At 54.0% G+C, this 18,803-nt stretch overlaps 1 protein-coding gene across 1 annotated transcript in view; it reads left to right on the top strand.

The window, feature by feature from the left end:
* Positions 1–5,659: 5,659 nt before the first annotated feature.
* HPCAL1 (hippocalcin like 1) overlaps positions 5,660–18,803 on the top strand; it is a 104,540-nt gene continuing 91,396 nt past the window's right edge. The window contains 1 exon segment of the mRNA XM_053891162.1: positions 5,660–6,005. The gene's annotated coding sequence lies outside the window, so the exon portion shown is untranslated.

Below are 18,803 nucleotides of genomic sequence, written 5' to 3'. Positions count from 1 at the left end.
TCCCATTCTATGGGTTGTCTTTTCACTTTCTTGATGGTGCCCGTTGAAGCACAAAAGTTTTAAATTTTGATGAAGTCCATCTTGTCAACTTTTTCTCTGATTGCCTGTGCATTTGGTGTCATGCTTAAGAAACCATTGCCTGATCCAAGGTCCCAGAGATTTATTCTTTTGTTTTCTTCCAAGATTGTATTTTATCAACATTTATTTATTTTTGAGAGAGAGACAGACAGAGCATGAGCGGGGGGAGGAGCAGAGAGAGAGGGAGACACAGAATCCGAAGCAGGCTCCAGGCTCTGAGCCATCAGCCCAGAGCCCGACGCGGGGCTCGAACTCACGAACCGTGAGATCATGACCTGAGCCGAAGTCTGATGCTTAACCAACCGAGCCACCCAGGCGCCCCCAGGGGATTCAGTTGTACACTGAGGTTGAGGATCCATTGCTCTATATCTGTACCGTCCCGGTGACAGCCACTGGCCACATATGGCTACTAAGCACCTGAATTGTGCCGGTCCCAATCGAGATGTGCTATCAATACAGAACGCACATCGAACGTCAAAGACTTAGTATGAAGAAAAGAATGCAAAACATCTCATTCATAACTTGTAGAGTGACCGCGCGTTGAAGTAAAAACATTTCCTCTATATTGAATTTACAAATGTGCCATTGGAGCGCCTGGGTGGCTCAGTCAGTTAAGCGTCCGACTTCAGCTCAGGTGATGATCTCGCAGTTTGTGAGTTCGAGCCCCGCGTCGGGCTCTGTGCTGACGGCTCGGAGCCTGGAGCCTGCTTCAGATTCTGTCTCTCTCTCTGTCTCTCTCTGGCTCTCCCCCACTCGCACTCTGTCTCTGTCTCTCTCTCAAAAATAAATGCACGTTTAAAAAAATTAAAAAAATAAAGAAAGAGAAACATGTGCCATTAACATTAATTTTGCCTGTGCCTTTTTACACTGAAAAATGTGCCCGTGTACGTGGGTCACCTTTTCTTTCTGTTGGGGTCTGGACCGCCGGCTAGAAGGCAAAACGGAGACACGCAGGGCTGAGGGGTGTTCCTTCCGCTGCTCGTTAGCCGCCCCACTGTTTCGGGCAGACACTCACCTACCGTCCGTGTGGGCTGGCGCGTCCCCATTTCTCAGGCACCGGGAGCTCTGTTTCCCAGAAGAGAAGCCATCCGGAACCGAGCTGGAAAGGCAAGCAGCCTTTTCCGGTTCAGATTGGTTGGAAACCTTGGTCAAAGCCACTGTTTGTGCTTGGCTTTTGGTTTAGCAGGAGCGCTGCCCCGCCAAACAGATTCTTGGCTGCTTCCGGTGCACCCTGACCACTGCCTGGGGAGCGACCACTTCGAGGTCAGCACTCAAGTCCCCGGCAGGCACTTCCACAGCGTTCCAGGCCGTTTGCCAATCCCTGGTGCGTCTGACCTTTCCCTGCCCCGGTAGCCTGAGGGCAGCCCGACTCACTCCCGAGGAAACAGACTCCCAGAGCTTAGGTGTCGTGTTCAGGTGACGCATCTAGAATGTGCCAGAACTGAGACTGGAACCCAGGTCTCCGGAGATTCGTTAGGATGCTTTCCTTTATGCATTTATACTGAGTCCGTCAGCGCGGTGCTGCTGACAATGACAATGAAGGTAACGTCCTGATCATTTATGGCGTATCTATCAAGCCATAGGCCCTTTGCATACAGTGCCTCTTTTAATCCAAGGGAGACATTAACATCCACATGTTACAAATTAGGAAATCAGAGCCCTGGGTTAGGGCTCAGTCGTGATTGCTGAAGAGTATGTTCTTTTTATTTAGTCAGCTAGTTATTTGTTTTTATTTTTTTTAACTTTTTTTTTTTTTAATATTTATTTTTGAGAGAGAGGGAGAGAGACATAGAGTGCAAGCAGGGAAGGGGCAGAGAGGGAGACACAGAATCCGAAGCAGGCTCCAGGCTCCGAGGTGTCAGCACAGAGCCCGACGCGGAGCCCGAACCCACGAACCGTGCGATCAGGACCTGGGTCGAAGTCGGAGGCTTAACCCACTGAGCCACCCAGATGCCTCATGACCTTGTTAACCTTAATTACTTCCTATAAAGTCCGATCTCCAAATCCAGGCACACGGGGGGTGTTAGGGCTTCAATGTATGAATTTTGGAGGGACACGATTCAGTCCATGGCGGGTAGTCGCTCGAGGAGAGGGACCCTCTCATTCATTCATTGGAACCCTCTGGAGCTTGCAGGGGCGAAGGAAAAAGGGGGATCCATCGGAATGTGCCTCTGAGTCACATTCCCTGTCCAAAGCCTGTGTGGGCCCAGCACAGTGATGCTGAATCCGGCTTTTAGACCCCGCTGCCACGGTTACTAACATGTGACCTTGGACATTTCCTTTCTCCAAGTATAAGTGTCTTCATCTATAAAATGTGGGAATAATCTTAAGAATGTTGGAAATAGCATATGTAAAAGTGCTTCTAAACAGTAATGTCATAAAACTATGTCAGATATCATTGTTATTTTATTTATTTTTTTAAACGTTTATTTATTATTAAGAGACAGAGAGAGACAGAGCATGAGCATGGCAGGGGCAGAGAGAGGAGGAGACACAGAATCCGAAGCAGGCTCCAGGCTCCGAGCTGTCAGCACAGAGCCCAACGCGAGGCTCGAACTCGCAAACGGCAAGATCACGACTGGAGCTGAAGTCTGACGCTTAACCGACTGAGCCACCCAGGCGCCACGATTATGTCAGATATTACTAAGAATAATCAGAATCAGTCCCGACTTTAAGTGTTTACGGCCATGGTATGGAAGACAAATTATATACAGCGTGCACCTGTTATGTGCTGAATTGTTCCCCCATAAAGATGCTGAAGCCCTCATCTCTGGTACCTGTGACTAGAACTCTATTCGGAAACGGGGTCTTTTGCATATGATCAAATGAAGGTCATGAGAATGGGCTCTAATCCAATATGACTGGTGTTCTTATAAAAAAGGGGAAATGTGGACATAGAGGCAGACACACACAGAGGAAAGACGATATGAAGACAGAGGGAGAAGACAGCCGTCTGTAAGCAAAGAAAACACCGGAGGCTACGGAAGCCAGGGGAGAGGCCCGGAACAGATTCCCCCTCAGACTCCTCAGGAGGACGCAGCTTGGCTGACATGTTGACCTTGGCCTTCCAGCATCCAGAGCTCTGAGACGGAATGTCTTGGTTTGAGCCAGCCTGTCTGTGTTACTTTGGGATGGCAGCCTCGGGAAAGTGACAGAGCACCATACCCTGAAATTGCTTTTCATTTTACGCCAGTTTATCAAATTCAGAAGTACTTATGAAGTAACTACTGCATGCCCTCCCTCCATGAAGCTTGATAAGGCGTTACTGAAAGAGCAAAAGGAAAGGACCAGGCTGTAGCTCATTTGAAGCGAGACACTCCTCTAGAAGTTCAGGGAAGGGAGAAGTGCACAGGAGCTGAGAGGTCAGAGGGCGAAATCTGAACTGGATCCTGGGGATAGGGAGGTTCCAGATGGGTGGGACAGAACACAGCCCAGGCAAAGGCCCGGAGGTCCACTGATAGCAAATCTGCTTTTTCACTCTCCCCGAGCTTCCTCCCCCTCCACCCTGCTTCCCCCTGGGTGAAGCTTTCCCCGCCTCCTTGTCTTTCAAGGCCCCTGACCCTCTCCCCCCCAAGCTGATTTTGCAGGTGATCGTAGCTAGCTGTGGCTCAGATCTCAACGACTCTCATGCTTTATGTGCGTGTCCGTTGTCCTGTGACTGAGCTTTGGAAAACTGCGCTCTGATTCTGTGGCAGGAGACGTCATGATGTGCCCACCAAAATGGCCGTTTTCTCCTGGGCACAGAGGAAGACTGTAATTCCAGGACCCCTTGCATCCAGGTAGCGCCTCGTGACTAACTCTGGTCAGTGAATGCGGGCCAATGTGACGTATGCCTCCTTCAGGCCTGGATCCTAGTGACTGCCTCCCCCCCGCCCCGGCCCCCGACCCCCAGCTAGCACTGTCTCCTCTCTTGTTGCTGGCTGGAAGTCAAGGGGTCGGCGGAGTCCTCAGAAGTCCTGAAGGAAGAATCTCCAGTTGGAAGAGATTCTGCTGGAATCTCCAGCTGGAAGGGGCTGGAGTTCCCGAATGCTCGTGACCAGCCTTCCCCGAGCCCTCCAACTGCAACCTGAGTGAGAAGTGAGCCTCACGTGTGACCCCAGCAGAACGTGACTTACCCCGTCCAACCCAGTATCCACCTGGTGGATGGGCCTGGGTTTGACATGTGACCGCAGGCGTCTCACCTGTAACCCTACCCTCTGCGTGGATATACTGCAGGAAGCCTACTCCATCACCGTGGCTGCTGGTCTGCTGAAAAGGAAAGAGGGTGCCCCAGGTACCAGAGTGGCTCTCTGTGACATCACCCCGGCCCCCTGCTGCTGACAGCTCAGTAATGATCGCATTTAATCCCCACAGCAGGGCTGCCTAGGAGACTAAATGCCTCTGGAGTGGTTTTGCCATTTGCTTGCCGAGAGAGAGAGGGGTCTGGGCTTCGACCACCTTGCCTGCCGGCCCACCCTATTCCCCCCCCCACCCCGAAGCCACCCACCAGCATTCCTCTCTGCAGCCTCCTGTGTAATGGGAGTTCACTCACCACTTTTGTGGAGGAGTATTTGAGGAGGATTTGCGTTTTCCCCTAGAGACGCGAGAGAGACAGACTGTCTCAGCCTAACACTAACGCCCAGCTCCGCATTCATGGCTGTTTCTGTGGTTACCTTTTCTTCGGGGATGTTTGGGGTGGGTGGTGGTGGGTGGGTGTATATATTTGCTTTTCCAGGGCCCAGATCTTCAGGAGCTACTGGGAGGAGAGGCTCTGGGAAGCACGGTCCCTCACTCCCTCTCTCCCAGGCAGGTGCCTTCAGAGGGGGACTGAGGAAGTCTGCAGGACGCATGGGGTTGTCTCTCCCTGACACCCAGGCCACCGGTCCCTGAAAAAGGAGATTTCCCCCAAGTCCCTTCCTCCGCAGAGACTGAAGGCCCAGAGCACGTCTGGGAGGGAAGGGCCCGAAAAAAGCCTGCTCCTCCTCCCGTCCATTTCCTAGGTGGGGAAACCAAGGCCGGGAGTCTAAGGGACTTGCCCAAACCGCCCGCCCGGAATTGGCAAAGGCAACCAGAGCTGGAACTCAGGTGTCCTCGGTTCTTCCCTGAAAGAGGCGCGGGAAGGCTGGTGTTATCTGCCCGGGGGGCTGGCGGGGAGGATGCCAGAGGGCCCCGGGAGATGGCCTGGGGCGACTCCAGCCTCTTCCCTTTCTGGGCCACCAGAAAGGGCTGCACTTCCTGCAGAGGACTGGGGAGGCGGGGGAGTGGGCGCGGAACTGGCCCCTCCCGGTGCCGCCTCCCCGCCTCTCCCACACCCGTAGGCCAGAGGCCAAGGGTTAGGGAGGCGGAACTGGTGCTCGGCCCCGGTCCTGCCCCGAAATCCAGCCGACACGGGACCGGGTTAAGGCCTACGCCGGGCGGAGAGTGCGCTAAAGGGCCGCGAGGGGCCGGCGCGGAAAGCTCCGAGGCCCCGGGCCGAAGGGCCAGCAAGGGGCGTGGCTAGGGACGGGGGCGCGACCCAAGCAGGGTAGGTGGGCGGGGGCAAGACGGGGGCGTGGTCGAGACGGGGGTGGGTCCGCTGGAAACTTGAGCGCCGGCCCCGGCCGCACGCTCCGCCCCCGGCCCCCGCCTCCGGGTCCCGCCTTCGAGTCCCTTCCTTCCCGGCGCTGGCAGGCGGGCCGAGGCGACCGCAGGCGGCGGACGGGCGGACCGGCGGACAGGCGGGCGCCTCCACCTCTTTCCCTCCCTCGCTGCCGGCTTCCTTTTGTTTTTCTGGGAGGCGATGAACGCAGGGCCGGCGCGGAGGCTGCGGGCGCACGGAGGCCCGCGCTCCTAGCCACCCTCCCGGCCTCGGCGCGCTCGTCCCGGGCAGCGGCCCGCGCCTGCCCCAGCGCCCGCGGCGCCGAACTTGGGCTGGGGAAGCCGGCGGACCGCGTCCTGCTGCGGAGCAGGTAGGGTAGCGAGGGGCTGCGGGCTCCGGAGAGTGCCGGCGTGGGCACTGGCGTGAGCTACGATCGGGCTCTCTGCGTGCGTGAGTGTGTGTGTGTGTGTGTGTGTGTGTGTGCGTGCGCGCGCGCTCGCGTGTGTGTGTTGGGGGTGCCTGTGTTTGTCTGCGTGGTGGAGTTGTGGGTGACCGAGGACGGTGGCGTGTCCCTGGAATGGCGTGTCCTCGTGGGGATCCGTGTGTGCAGTGGGTGTGCACATTTTGGGCTGCGTTTGTGGAATTGTGTGTCCGGGCGCAGTTGCTGGTGGGGACGGGTGCGGGGCGGGTGGCTTGGGTGGGCGGCTGCGCGTGGGGCGCGGGTGGCGGGGTGGGCGTGGGCGTCCAGCCTTGCGTGCGGGGCCCTCTGTCCCCCGCCGGCCGGCGCAGTGCGGAGCTCCAGGGCCCTGGGAGACAGCTGGGATCCGAGGGAGGTAGTGCGGGCCTTTGGGGCAGCCTTGGCTGGCCCCGCGGGGGTGGGGGGCAGGTGCGCGCGGCCCACGTGGGTGGCAGGTGAGCTCCGGCCAGGGTAGGGGGCTGGCGCGGTGGCCATCCGCTCCCTCCTTACGGGCGGAGGGGCGACGGACAGAGAGCCCTGCTCCTGAGTTGGGAGCCCTGGTATCGCCGTGACCCACACTGCGACCTGGGCCAGACACGCCACCTTCTCTGGTTGAGATTTGGTTCTGTATCAAATGGGGACAGTTCCTCCCTTGGGGTATGTCATGACATTTAAAATGAGAACGCGCTAAAGATAGGTCTTGGCCGGGTGCTTGGCACATAGTAGGTGCTAAGTTAATTGAATTAGCGTCTCGGTCTCTTTTTTAATCCTTTTTTCCCCTTCATCGTGGGTGGGGCTATTACATCCCCCGCCCCCCGCGCGTGTTTTGTGCCTCTCTCACGGCCCTAACTTAACCGCGAAGCACCGAGATTCGAGAAAGTTTAGGCTGCTGGGTGCTCCGCCTGCTCGCCGCATCTCCCGGGCGGCGCCGCCTCGGGTGTGCAAGAGCGCGCAGCGCCCCGCAGCGAAGTCTCCAGCGCCCGAGCTGGGGGTCCCTCTCCTGGCCAAACGCGGCGGCTGCTGGAGTCGGGAGCCTTTTTGTTCAACAAGTGCCTAGTCCCCGGGGCTATAGCATCTCACACAGTCTGCCAGCCAGGGCGTGAAAGTGGTGCTCCCCGCAGACATGAATCTCGGGCTCCCAGGGCATCCCAGCCTGGCCTCGTCAAGCTGAAGGCCATACCCCTTTACTCTCGGCCAACACCCATTCCCCCTAGAGGAGGCTGTTTGCCAGGACGGCGAGTCCCGCCTTGGGCCTCGGCATTGGATTCCATCCGACCCTCCCCCCCCCCCCCCCCCATGCAACTGCGGTTCTGTTGGATCAGCCTTCTGCAGCAGGCCGAGGCTCCGTGGGACCCTTCCTCCTAGTCCTACACCACAATGTGTAAAATATTTAGTTTGAAACCTACTACTATGTAACATTGAACGGCGGTGGATGTGCACACCCTCTAACCACGATGCAATCTCGGGGAGAGCCCTGCCAACCGCAGCACAGACCCAGCAGGGCCAGCTGGCCCGCGCTGCCCTGCTGCCTTCTCCCAGAGCTGGTGATTCCTTCCCTCCATCGCCGTGGTTTCTTTCTTCCTCTCGGGACCCTCCCCAGTCAGGAAAACAAATAACCTTTCACCAGGGGAGCGGCCAGCCTCATGGTCCGTGAGGCTCTGAAAATGGAGCAGTGGCATGGAATGGGGACCATCATGGGCTGTGCGGAGGTATGGGATGCGATTCCCGGGATCATCGGCTCTCGGTGGGTGTGCGCCGGGAAGCTGGCATCCTTTGCAGGCTTTTATGACACAGGAGCCAAAACCTCTCGTTTGCTCTGTCTTTTGCCAGCACTGACCGCCGAGGCTTCAGCGGTGATCGCAGGCCAGGGGACCTGGCTAAGCTAAGTTTTCATCTGATTTGGTATCAGGGGCACACATAAAATGCAACCTGCTTTTTCTGTTTTCATAAAATGATTTTATATCCTAGAGGGAAAAAAGGGCCTTTCATCTGAATCCTGCTCTCTTCCCCGTAATCAGATTCAGTAATACTGGAAAACAAAACAAAACAAACAAATCAGGCTGGCTTTCTCAGATCAGAAGATAGACTAAGAGCTGGCCTGTTTGTTGTTGTGGTGGTTGTTTTGTATTTTCTGCTTTAAGCCACCCTTTATCTCAAGCAAACCAGTGTTTTGGCCCTAGATCTATTTCTGTTTCACTTTTGAGAGCGCCTGTAATTACTGAGCTCTTGAGGTTTTATTGGATAATGTGCCGGAGGGAAGGCTCAGGGGCTCTGCCTCTTGCTTGCGGTGGGATTTGGTTCGATGTGGTGCGTTTTAGCCTTGCTTGCTCCCTTTGGGTTCCGCTGTGATGCTTTTTGTAAGGTGGAAAATAGATGTCGACGTGTGATAATCGTGGGGGACACTTGGCATTGGGAATCAGAAGGCTGGAAGCTCAGACTTGTGCAGGAACAAGTCTAAACCTCAGAAGAACAGAGATTTGCCCAAACTCTGGCCAGTATCCATTCATTTCCAACAAACCCTCTAGAGGGAAACTCTTAAGAGATATAAAGGAGCTGGGACTCATTCTTCCAGAATTTATGCTAACGCTGCTCTCTGGCCACTGACTGGGCCGTGCAGAATTCGGAATGCAAGCTTTTGAACCCCAAGGAGTGGACTCACCTTTGTGCTCAGCCCCCATGTGGGCTTCGTCTTTATTGAGCTCTGTCTCTACCTGGAGATGCTGCGGAGTTTGCTCTTAGTAAGGCAGAAGTACTCTCTTCCCCGGCTGGCACCCGCTACCTTCACGGCTCCGCGTGCACGGTTACAAAGGTTGCCTTTTCCCATAAAATACCCTAGTGTGCATCTGTGCATTAGGCACTCTGTCTCCCCGTCACGCCTACAGTCTTTCCCTCAAACTTATTCTAAGACCTCGTATTGCCACTCCTAAGCGGTAAAGTGCTCAGGTCACTGAGGAACCGGTGATAATCCTGGATAGGACTAAGGAGCCCCAGAGTGTATTTGGCACCAAAGAGTAAGCTGCTTGGCAGCTGAAATTTTATCTAGATCGGGATCAGGTTTGTGTTAGAATTTCGCATTCCAGGAAGCCCTAAACCAAGCTTGTTTGTTACGGGATAATGCTTCCAATTTGTGAGTCGCCAGCCCAGGCTTGACGGGGGGGATTAAGCGTATTTTGCTAGTGTGTCAGCCCCAAATGTCATTGTGCTTGTGGAAGGAGGGCACTTGTAGCCTTTAATGACGCTCTGTCTACTTTGGGCCTCACCATTCTCCCGCAGTCTTCGTTGGGTTTCTTTGGCGTTTTCATGCCCACATGCGAGGCTGTGCCCTCGATGCATCTCATACAGCTCTCGTGCTCTTTGCTTTGGGTCGAGTTTCCAACCAGGGGGTGACAGGTAATTGTATATGGAGATAGCAGAGGGGGTTCAGGAGCTGTCTCCATGACTCTTGCTCTATGGGGGGGAAGATGTTTCTTTCAAAGCACTTTCCACCAGAAAAAAAAAAAAGGGTGGAACCTAGCGGCATGGGTTTTAATGTAACTTCAGGTAATCGATACAGTTTGACAGGTGCAACATTTCTTAGGTGCTGATGAGCAAGTCTAGAGAATTTTTTTTTTCTTTTTATCATCAGAAAAGCACAGTAAATCCTTTAAGAGAACCCTGCCTTGGCCATGTCCTTTCAAGTATAATTGAATTTCAGAGGCAGAGCTTCATATCTCTGCATTTATGAGGCATGACTAACTAAAGACACCTTCGGGGAGATCTTAGGCTTTCTCCCTGTTGCAGCCCTCCCCTGCCAACAGCAGGTGGGCAGAGATGTCTTCTTGGGGCTCTTTTCATTTTTCTTTATAAGCCGAGTGCACGCCCCCCCCCCCCCCCGCACCTGCTAATCCAGCAGCTGTGTTTTCCAGATATCGGTTTCTTTTCAGCTCTTGAGGTACAGCTCAGATTGGCAGGAAACCAGGAGACGGGGTGGGGTGCTGGCATCCGCCGTCCCTGCCTCATTGGGTAAATTTCTGAAGAGCGAGTGGTGGGAGTGCGACCCTTGCCTACGAGACAGTTCAATGTACTCCATGGATAGAACTACTATGATTCTGAAGACAGGAGGAAGGCTTTGGGGGGCTGCACGGTTCTCCTCCTGGAAGTCTTCCATGATTGCCTCAGTACCCTGTTGCCGCAGCTGAAATCGTCCCTCTCTCTGTGTCTCTTTCAGCCAGGGAGGTGTCCCTGAGTCAGGCCCTCTTCTAAGCGCTCTCCTTTCACCTGGGCTCCCATCAGGTGAGCAAACCTGAGTTCTCCCAGTGCTCGGACCCCACGCCGTGGTGCAGGCTGCACGCAACTACACCATCAAAGCAGAGCCCCGAACTTCCCCTCCACCTCCAAGCCGGTCTTTTTTTTTTTTTTTTAACATTTATTTATTTTTGAGACAGAGAGAGACAGAGCATGAACAGGGGAGGGGCAGAGAGAGAGGGAGACGCAGAATCGGAAGCAGGCTCCAGGCTCTGAGCCATCAGCCCAGAGCCCGACGCAGGGCTCGAACTCACGGACCGCGAGATCGTGACCTGGCTGAAGTCGGACGCTTAACCGACTGAGCCACTCAGGCGCCCCCAAGCCGGTGTTTTTTTACCTGTTATGATGAAGGACTCTAGCCAGCTTGTTCATGACCGCTAGAGATCTCCTGAGTGTGTCTGAGCTCTTTCCCTTTCTTTCTGTGTCCGTAAATCGGTCAGTCCTCTGTTGCCCGGGTCCCTCCTCTCGGTCCCCACGGTTCCTCTTCTGCAGAGTAGCGCTTTCTCGTCCCGTATCCTGGAGCCCGGCCTCCAGTTCCTCAGTCATCGCTGCCATCAGGTCGGTGTTGAAAACAGATTTTGTCATCTAACTCTGTGCTCCGGCCCCCCCCCCCCCCCGCCCCCGCTCCCAGTTCATGCTCTTCCTTAGTCAATGTTCTTCTGGACACCTGCCGTGTGCCTTGCTCGAGCAGGACTCTGGAAGCTGGACACAGGCTTCCTCCCGGCCACAGCCCGGCTTGGGCTGGGGGTTGGGGAGCCCACCCACGTCTCCTGAGAGCCCATCTGAGGGCTTCTCAGACCTTGACAAGTGCCCCAGGGAAGCACCACTCCCCCCACCCCACCCCAACTAGGGCAAAAGGGGTCAAGGTTCTGGGATCCGATCTTCTAAGCTGCAGTGGGAGGGGTGCAGGTGTCTGTGGGGGGGGAGACGGGACTGTGAGGGGGAGGGTGGCCGGGCTACTCCAGCGCCCGCTTTTCTTCTCTCCCACCCAGACTTCTTTATCTGCTAAACTCCTACTCATCCTTGAAAGAAAGATTTGTTTAACTAACAGCTTTATTGAGATAGAATTTATATACCATGAAGCGTACCCATTTCAAACATGTCCAATTCACTACTTTTCAGTAAATCTACAGAATTGCGCAAGCGTCACCACAATCCAGTTTTAGAACCTTTGCATCACCCCAGAAAGCTCCCTTGTGCCCGTTTACTGTCATTCTCTGTTCCCGCCCCCGCCCCCAGGCAGCCGCCAATGGGCTTTCCATCTGGAGATTTGCCTTTTCTTCCTGCCTCTTGTTTTATAGATTTGGCCTAAGGGCCTCTTCCTTGAGGCCTTCCTGGAGTTTTCCAGGGAGAGTTGATTGCTCCCCTAGGCTGATCAAGTGGCCGGGTGCTTGTTTCCCCGGCTGGATGGCCGGCTCTTTGGCACAGTGACTGTGTCCTTCTGGCCCCCAGCCCTCCCCTAGCACAGCACTGGGCGCCCGGGGTGCACCCAGGGCAAACTGTCCGTGCTTGGTGCAGTCGCTTCCCTCGTGTTTCTTTTGTCAGCTCCCGAGTTAGAATTCAGTAGAGGGTTAGAATTCTAAATACAGGGCAGGCAATTATGATGTGGGGCAAGAACGTGTGAGGCAGGCGGGGTCAAACCCATTTTTTAAATGAAAACATCCGGGATGCCCAGAGCAAAACAACTCACCCAAAGCCATCCGCAGGAAGGAGAAGAACCAAGAATTAAGCCAGGTCGCTTTCTCTCCCACCCCTGTTTGGAAATCAGGGCATCCCTTCCTGTGGCTTTTCCTGGAGTCCCGTTCGGTTTTTCTTGTCAGTGCCTCCAAGTCATGTAAACAGACTCCTTGTAGGGTATGAATTTGCCCTACGCGGCCCATCTTCATTTGCCCCATTACTTGGCTCACGGCTGGCCAGGTAGGAGTGACTCAAGCGCGCGTGTGTGCGTGTGTGTGTGCGTGTGTGCGTGTGTGTGTGTGTGTGTGTGTGTGTGTGTGTGCGTGCAGAGAGGTCTCCTGGGAGATGGATAGAGAGAGGCCCCGGGAGTGCGGGAGGTGCACTTACCTGGCTTGTGCGTTTCAGAAGAACTTCTCTCCTTGTGTCATTTTTGCCCTTTCAAGAAAAGCGGAGGAGGAGACCCCATTTTACAGATTGCAAACTGAGTCACGGAAGCTGTATACTCAGTGTATGCAGGTGGATCGGGGTCTGGGGTGTGGACCGCCAGGTCACAAATGCTCACTCTCTCTCCCACCGATGCACAGAACTTGCATGATAGACAGCAAGAGTGTCTCGTCTCTTTCTGAAGACTGGAGATGTTGGGGTCTGGCAGACCTGGGTTTGAGTCAGGCTCTGCTCTGTCCTTCATCAGCTGGGTGGCGCTTTGGAGCCCCAGTTTGCTCACGCGCACAAAGAGGTTCCATGGAACCGTATCACATGGAACATGGATGTATTGGACCCAGTTGAGTCTTTGGCCAGTCACATGTCTGCGGCAAGTGCCGGTGGCTGTTGCTGTTTCAACATTCCTGGGTGGCTGGCGGTGCCTCCTCTGCTGCTCAGTATTTCTTTTCCAATTCAGGTTTATTAGGCGTCTTTGACCCAGACCGTAGTAGCAAAGCACTTGAGGTGGGAGCCTGTGAATGTGTGCCAAGTCTCCTGGAGGGGAGCTGGTGCGGCTCACGATTTGAAGTTTAGGGAGCTGCCCTTTCGGATGGCCCGGCTTCTCAGAAGCATCTCTGAGGGTCGCTGACCCGCTCGTGGGGACCCCGAGCGAGGGGGAGCTGCACAAAGAGATCTGCAGGATATTCCTGCCGATGAGGCCCCGAACTCTTGATCCCCCGCCTCCTTGAGCGTTGGAAGCGTTTATTGAGTTTGGATGCGAGCGTGCCGGTGGGCCAATGGGCTGCCCGGGGGCTCTCGGGGACGCTGGCGGAGTCATGATTCTGTGCGGCGGTGTGTGTGTGGATCACAGCCCTTGTTTTCTTCCCCTCCAGCAGCAAAATGCTCAAGTCTCTGCTTCCTTCCTGTGCATTTGACAGGCATCTCCAGACAACAGAATTGACGACAGCTCCCGACCCTGCCCCGTCACTCCCATACTCTCTTTGCTGTGCCGTCATCCATTTTTGGAGGGAAGTGAGCACCGCTCAAAATCAGTCACCCGGGGTTAAAAACAAATCACTTCCAACACGGTACAATTTTCTGTATTTACATGTGGTTCACATGTGGGGCTGGAGAGTCGCTCCTGCCGGTGTGAGCGTGGGATGCCTAGAAAAGGCTGCCCCAGCCGTGGGCCCGAGGCAGGGCTGTGGGTGGGCAGGACCGACGGCTCGCTCACGCTCTCTCTCAGCCCTCTCCAAGGCGTGGGGTGGCGGTGGCAGCAATAAGGCTTTATTAAAAATCCTCAGTCATGCAGTGCCAGCCGCATGCCGGGTGACGCAGCCTGGATGGTCTGGTTCAGCTTCCGAGGGCGGGAGACAAAATGGGGTGGCTGCTCTGGCTTCTTTGGGCGTCTTTCTTCTCAGTAAGTAAAGGGAGAAAGATGCTAAGGCTTGGCTGTCTCTCGGGCTGTGCTTTTGGCACCTGTGGTCCATTCTTATTCTGCAGGGAGCGTCTGTCCCTCTTCTCTCTCTCTCTCTCTCTCTCTCTCTCTCTCTCTCTGAAGATGGGATGAAGAACTGCCGTTTTTATGAGCGTACGTTCTTGGCAATACGCTGTTAGCTGGCCTGAAAACAACATGGCCCGGCTGATTGTTTTGAGAGCGAGGCAGAAGGTGGCTTATGCATTTGGGAACTATTTTCACCATTGGTCGAGCCGGTGGGGGGAGGGGAAGATGTCGCCCAGGTAAGGGATTCCAGGTTCTCTCGGCCAGGGGTCCCCAAGCACTGGGAAGGTCTCACGGTGGCCCGGTGCTCCTTCCCGGTGCGCTTTGTCCCGGGGCCACTTGCTGGCTTCCCACGCCGTCCACGTGATTATCCTCATCATCGCCGCCATCACCATCATCACCATCCAGTCTCCACACTGCTTCCCAGCCTTTGAGCGATTGCTTCCCGCGTAGCCCATTTCTGTTGAGTTAGCTGTTCTTTGCTGGCAGGTTGGGGAGGGGTGCCCACTGTTAGGAGGGTAGTGAGGGGAGTTAGCACAAGATGATGATAGGCCTGGAGAACCCAGATGGGTGGGTGATGGGATGTTACTCTAAAAGAGGCCGCGTGAGACTCCCTGGTCTGGAGTGTCCTTGGAAAATCCCACCTGGGATGGTTACTTTTATGTGTCAGTTTGACTTGGCTAAGGGATGCCCAGATAGCTGGTAAAACATGACCTCTGGGTGTGTCTATGAGGGTGATTCTTGGAGAGATTAGCGTTTGAGTCAGTAGACTGAGTAAAAAAAGCCCCCCTCACCGATGTGTGCAGGCATCATTCAACCATCGAGGGCCCGAATAGGACAGAAAGGCGGAGGGAGGTGGGATTTACTTTGTTTGAGCTGGGAAGTCCTTGTCCTTGTCCTTGGACATCAATACCTCTTCCTGGTTCTGTTTTTCTGGAGAACCTTGACTGATACACCAGCCACTCTGCAGGCCCGGGAGAGAGTCCGTGGTACCTGTTCTGTTGAGCTCCCCTTCGCCCTTACAGGGAAGATAAATTGCCCTTCACTTACCGTCTTCACCGGTGCAGGTTGGAGCCCGACCTTGCTGGTTGGGCCCTGTGCGTGTCTGCCTCTCCCAGGGCAGCGGACCTCTTTGCATGCGGGACCTTGTGGATTTCTCTTCCTTGTCCCCCCCTTCCTGGCACAGAGCCTGGAACACAACGGATGCCCAGGTGTGTGGCTGGACCACCACTCTCTTCCCTCCCCTGTTGGATGGTGGGGGGGGAGTTGAAGTATTTAAACCTTAACACCTTTGCCGAAGGGCCTTGCTTTGCAGGCCTGGATGTGTGATCAGCAGGTCAACACACTCATGCTGCTTTCTGTGCTCATCAGTGATTGGCGAGTGTTTTACCCATTCATTAAAATTATGAGACAGCGGTGTAGAAGCCATCAAGGCTTTCTGAGCTGGCGGAATGACCCCCATCTGATCATTGATGTCTGGCTTTACCTTGGCGGGAGTGGTTTTTCCTCCCCAGGTCTGAGTTTCGTCATTTGTCAAATGGGACTCAGGACCAGGTCACCTTTACAGTCTCTGTCTGCTCTACGATCCGACATAAAGCCCAGAGACCATTTTCCTAGGCCAACTGACTGCAAAAATTAAAAAAAGAACCTCTTAGAATACACAGACATCTTAGCAAGGGCCGTCTTAACAGCCTGCACCAGAATTCAGAAGACGCTGGCGATGTTGAGGAAAAGATCTGTGGAGCACAGATTGGAAGGAAGGGGAAGGGTCAGAGGATACTGAAGTTGGGGAGGTGAACTCTTGTGTGTCCCATCCATCCATCCATCCGTCCATGCAGCACTTTCTTAGAACTTCCGGTTCCCGGAACGGCGCTCTACGTGAAGGAATGAGCTCGTAGTACAAAGGTAGTGAGTTCAGTGGAGCGCAGAAGGTTGGCCATTGGCGGTGGAGCTGTGATCTGAGGCTCTCCATCCCGTGTCTGATCGAGAAGCTGTTTGCTTATCCCTTCAGGAAGGACACGCCCAAGGAAAACCAGTACAGAGGAGGCGGGTGGCCCTCCTTTTTGTAATAGTTCTTTCTGGGAGGCCCGTACCATACCGCTGATTATCTAAGAGACTGGTGGCTGAACTTCTCCTTGAGACTGATCGTGAATTAGAGAGAAGTCAGAGTTAAGGGAGTATCATAGAAGACAAGTAATCGGGTTACTTTCGGACAAAAGTACCTGTGTGTGCAAACTCCTGAATTCATTGAGTTCATGAACTATTAAGAATTCTTGGAGATGAGCACATTTGTGGTCATAGGTCGGTAGGTTTTTGCTATGAAAATCAGAAGCAATTTAAACATTTCTCCTACATGTAAGACTGGGAGCAAGGTATAGAACTGTCTGGACGGTGTCATTCCAATTGTGTTGCGGAGGGAAAAAAAGGTCTGAGAAAGTAGACGAGAAGGGAATACACCAGGCTTTTAACAGCAGTCGAGTCTGATGGGATCACGAGTGGCTTTTCTTTCTTGCTTCTTCACATTCATCTACACTCTGACTTTTCGCCAGTGGGTGTGTATTACTCTTGCAGTTAGGGGGAAAAAAAGGTTTTGAAAGGAACACCAAGAGCACATTCCTCTGATAACCTTGTTTACCCTATTAATTTGCTTAGCAAACTTTCTTTTTATAGTCAGACTGGCTGGAACCCACAAGTTCCATACTTGGGATGATTTGGATTAATGGAAATTTAGCATAATACATCATTAGAGTTTGCTAATGCCATCTAAATTCAATACTAAGTAACTCTATTAACTGGAATATGAAGAAAAACGTTCTGAGTCTTCCTGGAAATCCACCATTTCAACATGGCGGAGGGTGGAGTCTGTGGCCTAGAATACGTTTCTTCTTTTTCACTTGCTCGAATTTGGGCGTTCACTTTGTTTCTTGACTGAGAAGGAGCCTATGTGGCTCCTGCTGGGTTTACCCGGGGTAGTTTGATGAGGTGGTTTGGTGTCTTTGTACCATTGCGCCTGGTCCCAGCTTCCATTGCTGCTTCTTTGCTTTTCTCGTCACGGGCGTTCAGCACAGTGGAACCTCTTCCAGAGATAATCTCCTTGCTGTTCGTGGGTCAGGCTGCTCAGTCCACTGCTTCAGTCCACGGCTGCTGTGGACTGGATAGCTTTTTCAGTTCCCCACCCCTGCCCTTCCCCCCATGACAGCCCAAGAGTAAACCTGCTGGTCTTTATCTCCGTCCAGTTGGAGGACTCGTGGGGGTGATCCTTCCCCACTCCCTGTGCTGCTCCTGCCTTGGACCTTGGGTTGACTTGGGTTGACGTTGGGTTGGTGTTGGGTTGACATTGGGTTGACTGTATTTACTGGCTGGGAAGCAGGACCCTCTCAGCCCTTGTTAGGGCCATGCTGACTTTCAGTGGCATCCTTCCAGAGCTTCTTAGGCTGTCGTTCCCATCATTTTTCAGAGGTTTAATCTGTCTGAGTCCAGGATATTGAGTCAGCAGTGGAAAGTTATGAAGTCGAGGCCAATCGTCAGAGAAATTCGCCAATATCAAGGATTAATTTCAGGGTGAATGAAGGAGAGACGTTGACGGCTGGGCTGTCTCTCCAGGCAAATAATGTTGCTGTCAGCTGTTGCCTTCGCTACAAGCTCGGGGTCCGCTCACAAAAAATCACATCTTTATAGTCTGCTGTCCATATTTGTGATCTTGAGAAAGAAAATAATTGTCAGCAAAATTCCACACACATCTGGTAAACGATTTCAGGATCTTAACCATAAGGAAACCATATTTAAAAATTAGGATGGCTACGGTATTTGGAAATTATTATTTTTGAAAGCTGGGTCCTCAGTTTATTGAAGGATTCCACAAAGAGGCAGGAAGGAAGCCCTCCAGTCACTGGAAGCAGGTAGGTAACCATGGAGACTGGGCGTGTCCCTGGGGTTTCCTGGGTATCCCAGTTGTCCCGGAAAAGGATACAGAAGCCTGACTTCTATTTCTGAAATTGTGCGTGTGAGTTAAATTTTTCTAAACAAAGGTCATACGCTTTATTGACTCGACACTCGTGACATTTCGGACATAATTTTGCCCTCCTTTCTGGCTGCCTGATTATTAATGCTGCGTACCCCCTGCCTTTCCTGCCGGAAACACGAAACACTTCAATGCACCCCGGGAGCACCTACCCATAAACAGCTGGAACAAAATCTTCTAATAAAGCTAGGGGTCCTGTCTCTAGTGGGAACGATGATTGCTCTGTACGATTCGGCAGATTAGTCCGATGCTTATATTTTGCGTGCCAAGCTGGGCTCTGGGCCCTGGGCCCTGGGGGACGACAGGGAACAGGATGTGGGGGGGGCCCTGCCCTCGCCGAGCGCATGTCATGGTTGTGACCCATAACATGATGGCGTGAAGCCAAGGGGGGGCCCTGGACCCCTCTGCTCCTGGCTCACTCGGGCAGCCCCAGAGCCAGAAAGAGCCTCCTACGGCATGAGCGGCCGGAGGCCCATGGTGGGCACCCCTGCCAGATGCTTCTTTGTGGTCACTTCACGGGTGAAGTGACAGGCACGTCCGCTCTTTGGCCTCCCTTCTGTAACGCACTGCAGCCTTGCCACCGGATGGCCCTTTTGGCACAAGCTTGTTAACTGGCAGGGACCGGTGTGGGCTTGTCACAGCCTGAAGAGGCTGCACGGGCGGGGAGCAGACTGGACGTCGGCGATGTTGAGGAAGTGGCCGACCCCAGCCTCCGTGTACGCGGTGATGTGACTGGCGAGCTTGGTCTCTTCAGCCGCAGAGGATGCTGTCATCTCAACAAGAAAACAGCCTCCGGGCCCCCGATGTC

Source organism: Panthera pardus, unplaced genomic scaffold, assembly GCF_024362965.1.
Source record: "Panthera pardus isolate Hobbes unplaced genomic scaffold, ASM2436296v1 HiC_scaffold_26, whole genome shotgun sequence".
Taxonomy (NCBI): Eukaryota; Metazoa; Chordata; class Mammalia; order Carnivora; family Felidae; genus Panthera; species Panthera pardus.
This window is presented reverse-complemented; position numbering and strand designations above follow the sequence as displayed.